Source organism: Pituophis catenifer, unplaced genomic scaffold, assembly GCF_029215685.1.
Source record: "Pituophis catenifer annectens isolate HBS135680 unplaced genomic scaffold, rPitCat1.0.hap2 SCAF_1, whole genome shotgun sequence".
Lineage (NCBI taxonomy): Eukaryota > Metazoa > Chordata > Lepidosauria > Squamata > Colubridae > Pituophis > Pituophis catenifer.
Window position 1 is genome coordinate 257,250,198 of NW_027256881.1, and position 12,271 is coordinate 257,262,468.

Genomic DNA, 12,271 nt, shown 5'->3' on the forward strand with positions numbered 1-12,271 from the left:
GTGACAACCATACAAACTCTAGCTTTGAAAATCTTAGCATAGCTGCCATTTCAATGCAATTGCTATGTAGTTTAAATTCCAAGGATGATGGAGTGTTACATTTTTGATTATATTGTGTAAAACTTCTCAGCTTTTTTCAAAGAAATTTCATACAACAAAATGTGGTATTGAAAGTCTTCCAGCTATGACCCAAGTTAATAGAATTATGTTCATCCAAGATTCCTTTGTTGCAATAAAAATACCATCTTATCCTCACAGCCAGTATTACAGGCTTCCACGTTGAATCTATTCTGTTCTTACTTTCCTCAAAGGAAAGCAACCATTTCTTGATAACAATATATATATTTTCTGAACCTCAAGAGTTTGGAAATGATATAACAATAAATCTCACTATGCAAGCTGATAATCACAGTTGTTTATTAGTGCCATGAATAAGGAATTGATTTGAGAAATAAGCTTCAAAAGGGAAAATGACAACTGGGGACAAAATCTGTTGCACAGTTGAACCAATTGTGCTTGCCATCTGCAACTATGATTCAGATTGGAATGATAAATCATGCAAAAGGTGTTTGTGCATTTCATGGACATTTAAGCCAGCTGGAGTTAATAACAAGCTTGCATACACAATGCATGTTCTTAGAATTATATTCTGAAAATTGTACATCTATCATTCTGGATCAGCAATTATTAGCATATGGTCCTAGCATATAAGGATTTACAGACATATTCTCAAAATATAACCTTCATAAATTTAATATGAAAAATAACAAACTGGTATGTTGACGCTTTCTCAGGCCAACCATTTTTGGCAAAAGATCAATGTTTTTGTATGTATGTATGTATGTATGTATGTATGTATGTATGTATGTATGAATCCCCATAAGACTAATATAAATTCATCAAAAAAATTAGAGTCATTATGTAAGTATATATCAGCTACCAACCAACATTGTCAAGTGTTTTCCTAAGAACCCACCAGCTTGAAATAAAAGCATACCCACAAAAACCAGAGGAAGAAGTCGTGGGTTTAAACCCTAAATTTTGTTACATACACACTTACTTACATGCATGCATGCCAGTGTACTATAGACATTAAGAAGCTAGCCTTGGAGCAGGGAGGATCTAGTCCTGTCCTAGGTATGAAAGCCAGCTGGGTGATTTTAAGCCCTTCACTCTCCGTTCTAGACTTCTAGATTCAGTTCTAGATCTATTAATGAACATTGAACCAGTATGGTAGACTGCAGTCCATGCCATTCAATGAAGAGGCCTTCATCTTGCAGTGAACTGATTCAGGCAGATAATAAGAGAAGGGGGGGGAGAGAGAGAGAGAGAAAGAGACACATGCATATTTGTGTATATCCATGGACAATGATTTTGATTTATTTATATGGCAACAATCAAGCAACAGTGATCTTGATTCTTGTGTTAGCTTCTAATGTAACCCAGTCTTCTGCCATTGCCAATGAAAATGTTAAGTATCTGAAGAACTATGAACTACCTAGCCTTGGGTGTGAAGCTTGACAATAGTCATCCATTGCTTGACAATACAATCCATGGCAGCTCCTAGGGGAATTTTAGAAAACTGCCTCAATCCATATTATCTAGCACTTTCTATATTTACAAGCATGGGCTCTCTAGTTCTTCAGGTAAAAGTTTTTCCAGCCTTTCCTGTAGATAAGGAGAACTGAACTTGGAACCTTTTGCATACAAACTCTTTGCTTGACCATTATGCACATAGGAAAGGAAGTAAATGATGAATGTGTCATGATGCAAATTCTGCCACTTACATTCTGATATGTAAGTGTTGTGACAAAAGTACAAAAGGGCAGAGATTGCATTGATATCTCAACATAGAGTTGATCCTTCTGACATCATTACTGTATGGTTAGCTTCAGATACCAGTCTTTATGGCCAAGCTACAGTGCCTAGCTGCCTACTGTTGTTCTTGGTTGTTTTACATTGACGTTTCTACAATGATGAATCTGAGCTGTAACCACTATTATGCTTTTTTTTTGTTGTCTAAAAATCATCCTGAATACTTGTCTGACATATCCAAGCTAGAGAGGGTCACAAAACATGTGTAAGCACTTTATCTGCTTTGGCTGCAGTCCAGTAAACATCTTCAGTTGTACTGAAATGCTTGCCCACGTGCTATGGTGAGACTTGTAACTTTCAGTTTATAAATTGCCACCTCCAGTGTATGTTACATTACAAGCCATTAAAAAGAACAGAAAATGTTCCTGGATTTCAAAAGCATTCTGTCAAGTCAAATAAGAAGAGAAACTTTTTTTTCTAAGGAAAGCAAAACAAAAGAGCTTTCTGTTTTTTTCCGGGTGTTGACTTTGTTATGAAATGCAGTAAAGGTTTTGCAAAGGTCAACAGAGAAGTTTTTTTTTTAACAGTATCAAAGTTTTTTAAACAGTATGCATCTACATCACAGCGTAATGTTCAAATATCCAATCATTTTGAACTATTTGTTTTTATATTTATGTATTCTGCCTTTAAAGGAAACTCCCTTGGGAAGGTTTTCCAAAGCTGGGGGAGGTAGAAGGAAGGGAAGGGGTGGGAAGGTGAAGAGAAGGTAAGGGAAGCAAAAAAGAAATGTAAAAGGCAGGCTGCTATATCCAAGTTAGTTATGGACTTGAAAAATCCAGAATCCCATGTTCTGCATTTTATGTTAATATGTTAAAACTCAGGCTCATATAATCTAATGGTTTGGAGATCATCCAGTCCAAACAAGAGTTCATCATTAAAGTACCCTGAACAGATGACTATCCAATCTGTGTTTAAACATATTTTACAAAGGAACGTAAAACCATCTCAGAGGCAACTTGTCTTATTGTTGAACATCTATTACCATTAGAATTACTTTCTTAAGGTTCACCTTGTAATTTAATCATACGGTTTCTTTTCTGGTCTTCTCAAAACATTCTGAACATGATACCAATAACAATAGCACTTAGACTTATATACCGCTTCATAGTGCTTTACAGCCCTCTCTAAGCAGTTTACAGAGTCAACATATTGCCCCCAACAATCTGAGTCCTCATTTTACCGACCTCAGAAGGATGGAAGGCTTAGTCAATCTTGAGCCTGGTGAGATTCAATCTGCCAAACTGCTGGCAGCCAGTGATCAGCAGAAGTAGCCTGCAGTACTGCTCTCTAACCATTACGCCACCACGGCTCATCTATGATGGTCTTCTGCATAGTAGCCCTTCAGATAAAGAGGCTATTGTGCCTCTTTGGATTCTGCTTTTGTTCAGAAAAACTATACTTAGTGTCACCAATCAACTCTCTTAAGTTTTTTCTTTTTCTTTACAAGCCCCTTACCAACTTCTTTTCATTTCTTCCCAAAAGATCATGCCCAGAATTTAACATAATATTTGAGATGCTGACTGGCCAATAAAATGACCTCCCCTGATCTTGTTACTTCTGTTGATCCATCCTAAAACTACATTTGCTTTCTTTGAAGCTTCCTGATCCAAGAAAGCACTAAGAGCCTTTCTGCATATCTGAACAGTATGAACCCCATTTGCTACCCATTTAGATTTTGATTCATCCTAGTCTAATCTAGGAACATGCAGTTATCTCTGTCATCTGTGTTGATATTTTTCTTCCTGATTTCTGACTGTGGTAGAATTCATTAATATGATGGATTATTTTATAAATATGTTGAACAACACAGGCTTAGAACTATTATTTCAGATTAAGCCGAACACCAGATGCATAATCCATTGCCTACTACTCAAAAATAAATATCATTCAATTCAGTGTCTTTATTTCCAGGCAAGTGGGTAGGTGTCTAGAAATTGCAACTTAAATGTATCCAATAGCTGAAGCTGCATGGACTTTTCTGAAAACAGGCAGCATCCATGGATTGCAGAGACACTGCACTAATGTTAATTACTGTCAATCAGTGTCTGCTTGTGGAGTTCAGGTATAAATTACTATCAAATCACTTAGTTCTTGTGGAAAACAATTTGCCTAGTGTTTCAAAACATTCCAAATGAGAGAGATGTATTTGACTGTGTGACAGCAGCAAGGCATCTATCCACTAAAACAACAAGACTGTGGAGCACTGCCACCTAAGCTAATATACAACACAAATGTTTGTGCTTATCCATTTTTTTTTAAAAGAATTCTTAATTGCTAAGCTTTATATTTTATGGTTATATTTTAATCCGTCTCTTGAGCTGATATATAACAAAACAAAATAATCAGTTAAAGTGAACACATGATCATCTATGCGGTCCACTTTTTTTACTCTTTAGACATAAATGGAGAAACAGCTCACATTATATACATCAGAGTTCCCTAAACTTTCCGGCTCTGTATACCGTGGCGGGGAGGGAGAGGTGATGGTTTTGTGTGAGTGGCAGGCAAGCATACGCAGACAGCTCCATTTGTGTAAGTGGCAGGCACGCCTGCCTGCCACTCATGGAAATTTATTTTATTTTTATTTTATATCCAATTTATATACCGCCCTTCTCCCTGAGGACTCAGGGCGGTGTACAACCGAATAAAAACATAAATTACAAACATTAAAATAGTATTAAAAGGATATATATAAATATGGCCCCGTAATTTATAAACAATAACAAACCAATTTAAAACATTTTAAAAAGTTAAGCCAGCCCGGCTTGCTGAAAAAAAAAGGTTTTAAGGGCACGGTGGAAGGCACCGAGGTCTTGGATTCTCCTTATCTCTGGGGGCAGTTGGTTCCAGAGGGTGGGTGCCCCCACAGAGGCGGCCCTCCCCCTGGGGGTCACCAGCCTACATTGTTTGGCTGATGGCACCCCGAGGAGGCCCTCTCTGTGGGAGCGCACAGGTCAATGGGAGACCGTCGGTAGCAGCAGGCAGTCTCGAAGATATCTAGGTCCTATGCCATGGAGCGCTTTAAAGGTGATAACCAACATCTTGAAGCGCACCCGGAAGACCACTGGGAGCCAGTGCAGCTCACACAGGAGAGGTGTTGTATGGGAGCATGTGTGCATGTGCTTGCCCACTGGTCATGCAAATGGGGATGACACCTGCTCACCTTCTTCTGCAGCCCAGTTCCAAACAGCTCAAGGCCCGGTAGTGGGCTGCAACCTGGAGATTGGGGACCCCTGATGTATATATTTCAAAAGAGAATAATTATTATATTTGCTAATGTTGCAATATTTTCAGGATCAGACTCAATAAATTTAGTAAGAGTTAAAGGTTTAAATATATCTCCTTTTATTTACATTAGGCATTCTATATTCACTGAATATTCACAGGTAGAAGCAAGTAAATGGGGGCAAACAGCTCCTTATATATACAATGGGTGGAGCTAGATATGGGAGTGGTGAATTATGAATACATTAAGAAGTGAATAATGAGTTAACCCCTGATACCCCGTTCATATATTATTTACACATTATAGAATAAGGCATTTACATCTGACAAATCCCCCTCTAAATGCCGATTCGTTATGCAACACCAATTACATTCAGATTCAGGACAGTACAAAACATACAATTTAGAAGTTAAGTATTTATGCTGCTTGGCAGGTAAAGGTTTTGTCAATATGTCAGCTAATTGTTCTGAAGTTTCACAATGCACTGCTTTAATAAATCCATCCTGAGATAATTGTCTCACATGTTTAAATTTTATATCTATGTGTCTAGACCTTTGTCCAATGGCATCAGATCTGGATATTTCAATAGCTGCTTTATTATCTTCATGCATAACAAAAGGCAAAGCAGGTTTTTTCCAAACATCTGAAATCAAATCATTAAACCATACAAGGTTATTTGCAGCTTTAGATAAACAAACATATTCTGCTTCTGTCGTTGAAGTGGCCACTAATTCTTGTTTACCAGTGTACCAGTAAACTGGACAGTCATTTAAGAGGAATATATAACCAGATGTACTTTTTCTACATGATGTGTCTCCAGCCCAGTCTGCATCTGCATAACATGTAAGCTTTGGTTCTTTATTATCGTTAGGTTCCAACATTAAACAAAAGTCTAGTGTACTTTTCAGATATCTTAATATTCTTTTAACAGCTTCCCAGTGGTACATTGTTGGCTTGCTGACATGTCTGGATAATAAATTGAGGGGTAAAGCGATATCTGGTCTTGTCCAATTAGATATATAAAGAAGTGAACCTATGACTGATCTATAAAAGGTGTTATCTTTGAATTCAGGGGATGATTCATCAGTATTTCTTAGAAAGTCAGTCTGCATAGGAGTATCACAAGGTTTGGCATTACTTAGATTGCATTTGTTTAAGAGCTCTATGATCTTATCTCTCTGAGTAAGTTTGAATCCTCTTTTAGTTTTATTAATTTGAACACCAAGATATTTGTTTACTTTGCCTAAAGATTTCAATGAGAAATGTTCATTTAGCTTAGTTACAAAAGTTTCTCTTCTCTCTTTATGTTTTCCTATGTATAAAATGTCATCCACATAGATCAATACAAATTCTATGTAATCATTACCCTTTTTAACGAAAAAACAGTTATCAGCAGTGGTGGCATTGAAGTCCATGGTTTTAAGTACTTTTACTAAGCAATCATACCATCGTTTACCAGATTGTTTTAACCCGTATAAACTCTTGTTTAACAACCAAGTCTCATTTCTGTTTGTGTATTGACTGTGAGGTGCTCTTACATATATTTCCTTATCTAGTTTTGCGTGTAGGTACGCAGTCTGTATGTCATATTGGAATACATCGAGATTAAGTGCTGATGCTACCACTAGAGCTGTTTTGACACTCTCGGTTCTTACTGTGGGGGAATACGTGTCAGTGTAATCCTCCGGATATTTCTGTGCATAACCTTGTGCAACTAGTCTAGCTTTGTATAGGGTATTGCCTCCCTCTAAGTTCTTAATTTTATATATCCACCTGGTACCAATAATTGTTTTATCCTTTGGTGCGATTGCAGGTGTAAATACATTTAGTCCTTGTAAGCTTTCCATCTCTTTTTTCATTGCTAATTCCCATTTTTCTTTTTCTTCATGAGGGAGTTTTAACACTTCCTCATATGTATTAGGTGTCATTGACTCACCATCCATATGCATTATATAGTCCTTATATTTATTTGGCATCTGATTTCTGGTGTTTCTAATTGTTTTTTCAGGTTTACTATTGTTATCATGCAAATATCTTGCTTCCTTTTTTGTTAGTGTGTCTGTCTTTATTTTGTGTTGGCTATTTGTCCATGTTTTGGTTTTGTTTTTATATTTGTTGATGTTTTGCTTTTCTATAGTCCTTTTCTCTTGAGATTTTGTATCTTTGTTGTCACTTGGAAATATTTCATTAAGATGTATTTTAGACCAGTTGGCCTGTTCATGGAACACAGCTGTTCTGGAGACTATAAATTTGTTATTACTATCAATGAATCTGTACCCTTTAGTGCCTGTCTCATATCCCATAAATCTGAGTCTTCTGGACACGTTTTCTCCCTTTCTTCTCAGTTGCTTAGGTATGTGTACGTCTGCAGTGACCCCAAATATGTGCATGTGTGCCAATTTTGGTTTTCTATTATACATTACTTCATATGGTGTTTTATTTACAATGCTGGACCAGGTTCTATTCTGTGTGTAATTGGAATAATGTAATGCTTCTGACCAGAATTGTTTGCTTAAGCCAGCATCTTCCAATGTGCATCTAATCATGGTTTGTAATGTTGAGTTCTTCCTCTCTGCAGTCCCGTTCTGGAACGCAGAAAATGGACTAGACGTGTAATGTAACATTCCTTTGTCCTTTAACCATTGGGAGAATTCTTTAGACATGAATTCACATCCCCTATCTGTCATAATTTGTTTTATTCTGATATTGTGTTGTGTTTCTATGCGTTTATAAAATTCTTTAAATTTTTGGAAGGTTTCGTCTTTGTGTTTTAATGTATAGACAAATCCATAACGGCTATAATCGTCTACTATGGTCAAGAAGTAATGTTTTCTATAAGTGATTGATGGAGTTAGTGGACCAACTAAGTCCATGTGTACTAAATCAAAAATTTGGTTGGTTGATCTGGTGGATTTTCTTGGCCTGGGGCTAGTCTTTAGTTTTGTAGATTTACATACTGAGCATTCCAAATAGTTTTCACAATTTTTTATTTTGACACCTTCTGCGTGTTCAGTCATTTTTTGTACTACAGGAAAACTGGCATGTCCTAACTTCCTATGTAAGATGTGAGCACACTCATCATGAATTGGCTTACCTATTTTTGGTTTTTTTTCATTGTGTACATCTTTGTGATCATGAGATATTTTACATTCATCATTGTCACTGTTGCTAATGTTTCCATCATCTACTTCAATACAATCTTCCATATTTGAATCAATGTTGTGCAACCATTTTTCCTTTGTTATTAGATAAGGTAGGCCTCCTTTAATTATTACAGTGCCTATATCTATTTTATTTTTCTCTAAAGTCGCCTTTCCTTTAGAAAAAACTATGTTAATATCAGAATCTCTACTTAGTTTTATGGCACTTAGTATGTTATGAGGTATTTCAGGTATTAGCAATACCCCCTCTATTTTTCCTAGACCTGGCAGTGTTACATTCCCTCTGCCTAACACTTGAACCTTTTCTTGGTTAGCTACCTTTATTACAAATTTATCTTCTACAAATGAAGACAATATATCTTTGTTATTAGTGGTGTGATTAGTTGCTCCAGAATCAATAAGCCAATTACTATTTTCATTCTGCTGTGTGTTAGTGTTGTCTTGTTTATTTAATCCATTCAGTGAACCAGATTTTCTATCCTTTGAATTATCTCTGCCCCCTCTATTGTCTTTGTAATTTGGTGGGCTTCTGTATCTATGTCTATCCATGGAAGACTGTCTATAATTGTATTTGTTTCTATATTCTGACCTATGTCTTTCTTTTGAAATTTTGGGGCAATCTCTTCTATTGTGTTCCCTGGATCCACAGTTGTGACATTTAAATGTTTCATTATATTTTTCTTGGAAAGCTACTTTCCTATATGGTTTGTGTTCTATGTGATTGTTAGAACGATTCCTTCTTGAATTGTCTTCTGCTATTAATTTATTGGATAGACTTTCTATGGATAAGTATCCTAGATTGATTGTGTCTAAATGTGACATATAATTGTCCCATGATGGATCAAGTGAGTTGAAAATAACACTTTTCATTGTTTGATCTGAAATCACCTCCCCCCTTAAATGCAGCTCAGCTCTTATTTTGTTTAAAGATATTAAATGCTCACTTATGGAAACCCCTGGTTTTATCCTAGATGAAAAGAAATCTTTAGACATCCTTGTGGTGGTAGCTACACTGTCACTGTAAAACAAATTGAACATGCATTGAATAATTTCTGAGACAGTCAGATTTTGCTTAATGCTATGATACATTGCAGGAGACACACTAGATATTAATAAGAAAAATGCTCTATGGTGTAAACAGTCTATTTTTAGAGTCCAAGGTCTTTTTGGGGGACTAGTGATAAAAAACAGTAAGTTTTCCTTCATAAAGACAACCTGGAGCTGCTGATACCATTCTTGCAAATTAATGCCATCTATCCTTAGCTTTGGGAAGTCACTGGGTAAATTTCCGACATTATTAGGTCCATTACTTACAACCTGAGGTAGTCCGTGGTCTCGCAAATGCAGAAAGTTACAAAACGGCGTGGGGATGCTCGCAACGAGCCTGCACGGTCTCCTCGCCAGTTCATGTCTTCCCGGACCATCTGCGTAGTCTTGCGCATGCGCGTTGTTCATTTCTTCCATGGAGTCGTCGTGAGAGGTTCTCCTCGTTGCGGCTCGCTCGTTCTGCTCCTCCTCAGACGAATTGGTCTCTGGCTCGATTTTGGGAGTCTTGACGATGGCGGCTGCTCTTCTTCTTCCTTTGAAGGCGTTGGTGCTTGCTTCGGTCTGTGGCGTGGGGCGGTATCGGCAGGGCTCTCTGGGTTCGGGCGTCGTCGCTCTCGTAGTCAGAATGGGAGCGGGCAGGTCTTGAGGCATTGGCTTGCTCGCTCGCTTCTTCGTTAGCTTTTTTGTAATTTTTAGTTTTGGTCCAAAAGCAGCAAAAAGCGTTTTCATTGCTGATTTTATTTGATTGTTTGTTGAATCACCTTCACTTTCCGATTCTGATTCTTCTGAGGTGTTTGAGTCTTCTTTTTCATTTTCGTTGTCTGATAATGTTTTTCGCGCCAGAAATTTTGAATTGAGCTTTCTGATTGGCTCTGCTTCGCTCACCCTGGAGGTCTGTTGAAACCAAGATGGCTGCCATTCAAAATTTCGCGCGGGATCACCGGTTTTCTTCTTCACAACAATTTTTTCTGTAGTCATATCACTCACTATTTTTGTGTCTTTTGATTTTTCATTAGTGATGTGCTTCTCTCTCGCTGCTCCGCTGTTCTTCAGCATATCTTGGAGGTTCGCGATGAGGCTTTCATCGTTCTTCTGGCTCTTCAATAGTTTTAATATCTCTGACCTGAGTTCGTTATTCTCTATTTCGATTTCCTCCTGATCATCATTTTCATCTATTATTTCTTCGTCTTCAGTGGTGTATTCTTCGGATTCTCTCGAAATCGCGTTTGTGGATTCGTTGATTATTTCTTGTTCTGTTTCTATTTCTTTGCTGTATGCCCTGGTGTTGGGCCTATCTTTCTTAGACATTTTTAAGTTTTTATTGAGTCAATTAACCATCCTCTGCTACCAGCTTGTTGCAATATTTTCAGGATCAGACTCAATAAATTTAGTAAGAGTTAAAGGTTTAAATATATCTCCTTTTATTTACATTAGGCATTCTATATTCACTGAATATTCACAGGTAGAAGCAAGTAAATGGGGGCAAACAGCTCCTTATATATACAATGGGTGGAGCTAGATATGGGAGTGGTGAATTATGAATACATTAAGAAGTGAATAATGAGTTAACCCCTGATACCCCGTTCATATATTATTTACACATTATAGAATAAGGCATTTACATCTGACAGCTAATTTAACCAGTGGGCTTCTAATCTTTGGTATAAACATGGTTGCAGAGAACAGAATATAAGAAATGATGGATTTATCAGATATTGGATAGGTTCTCACATTGTACTTTGTTACAACATAGTTTATTATGATTCGGTTTGGCATATTTTGTGAAGCCATCCATTGTTTATGGCTTAACACTATCTGTGGCCAGGTCATGCTACAATTGTGTCTGAAAGTATAGCTTAGTGTAATGTCTGAAGCCAGCCAATGGCTGCTTTCAGAAAGAATGGCAAACTATGGTTTGTCAATACAAGGCTGAGGAAACATATATTCCAATCTTGTCTTTCGTGTTATTTTATGATCCAGGAGATCAAAAGTCTGTTTTTAACAAGTGCCACCTATTATTTCTTTCAATGGCCATATGTAGTAAAAGGTGTAATGTTCAATTCGTAGTCCACCCATAAAGAATGATCTTAACCATTTGACAGTTTTCTAAGTAACATATAGATTCAACAAGCCTAACTCAGATAGGTTGCCTTACATAAAAAAAGAAAAAAATGAACTTTGCAGCCTTGTGACTTATTCTCATATCTCATATCTTAATCTTATTATTTTATACTTAAATCTCTCATATCTCTTATTTCATATCCTTGACATGCCTGTAAGAAACTTCTTTTCGTTTCATTCAAAATGAATGTTCTTCTGAAAATGTTATTTTTATCCCAATGCATACCAATTCGGCTCAAAAAAGATTTTTTTACAAATTTGGACAGACTCATTTCAAAATTCATATGGCAAGGGAAACGATTGAGAATCAGATTCAAATTATTACAAGATGCTACAGAAAGAGGAGGATTTGGCCTACCAGACTGGACAAAGTATTATCAGGCAGCGGTGTTGGTTTGCTGCCTGATAGTGAGTGGATGCATCTTAAAAACACAAGACTATTGGCACTAGAAGGTCATGATTTACAGACAGGGTGGCACGCTATTCTTTGGGAGGAAAAACATTTAGTCCATCAGTACTTCTGGAGGCATTATATTAGGAGAGCACTATTGGATATTTGGAAAAAAACAAAAAGAAATAATTATATGGAAATTCCTAATTGGGTGTCAACATTAGAAATGTACACACATCCAAATTTGACAAAACGAAGGGGAACTGTCACCTATAAAGATATTTTGAATGAGAAAGGAGAATTAAAAGCGAGAAATACTTTAAAGGAAGAAGGAATTGAATTGGAATGGTGGGCGTATCTTCAAATTCAATCTAAATTTAGCAAAGATCAAAAGGAATGAGGCATAAAGCAAGAATCATCAGAATTAGATAAAAATTTATTTAGCAGGGA

At 36.8% G+C, this 12,271-nt stretch overlaps 1 protein-coding gene across 1 annotated transcript in view; it reads right to left on the minus strand.

Annotated features, from left to right (window-relative positions):
• SPON1 (spondin 1) overlaps positions 1 to 12,271 on the minus strand; it is a 342,309-nt gene that overhangs the window by 296,559 nt on the left and 33,479 nt on the right. The window lies entirely within an intron of this gene.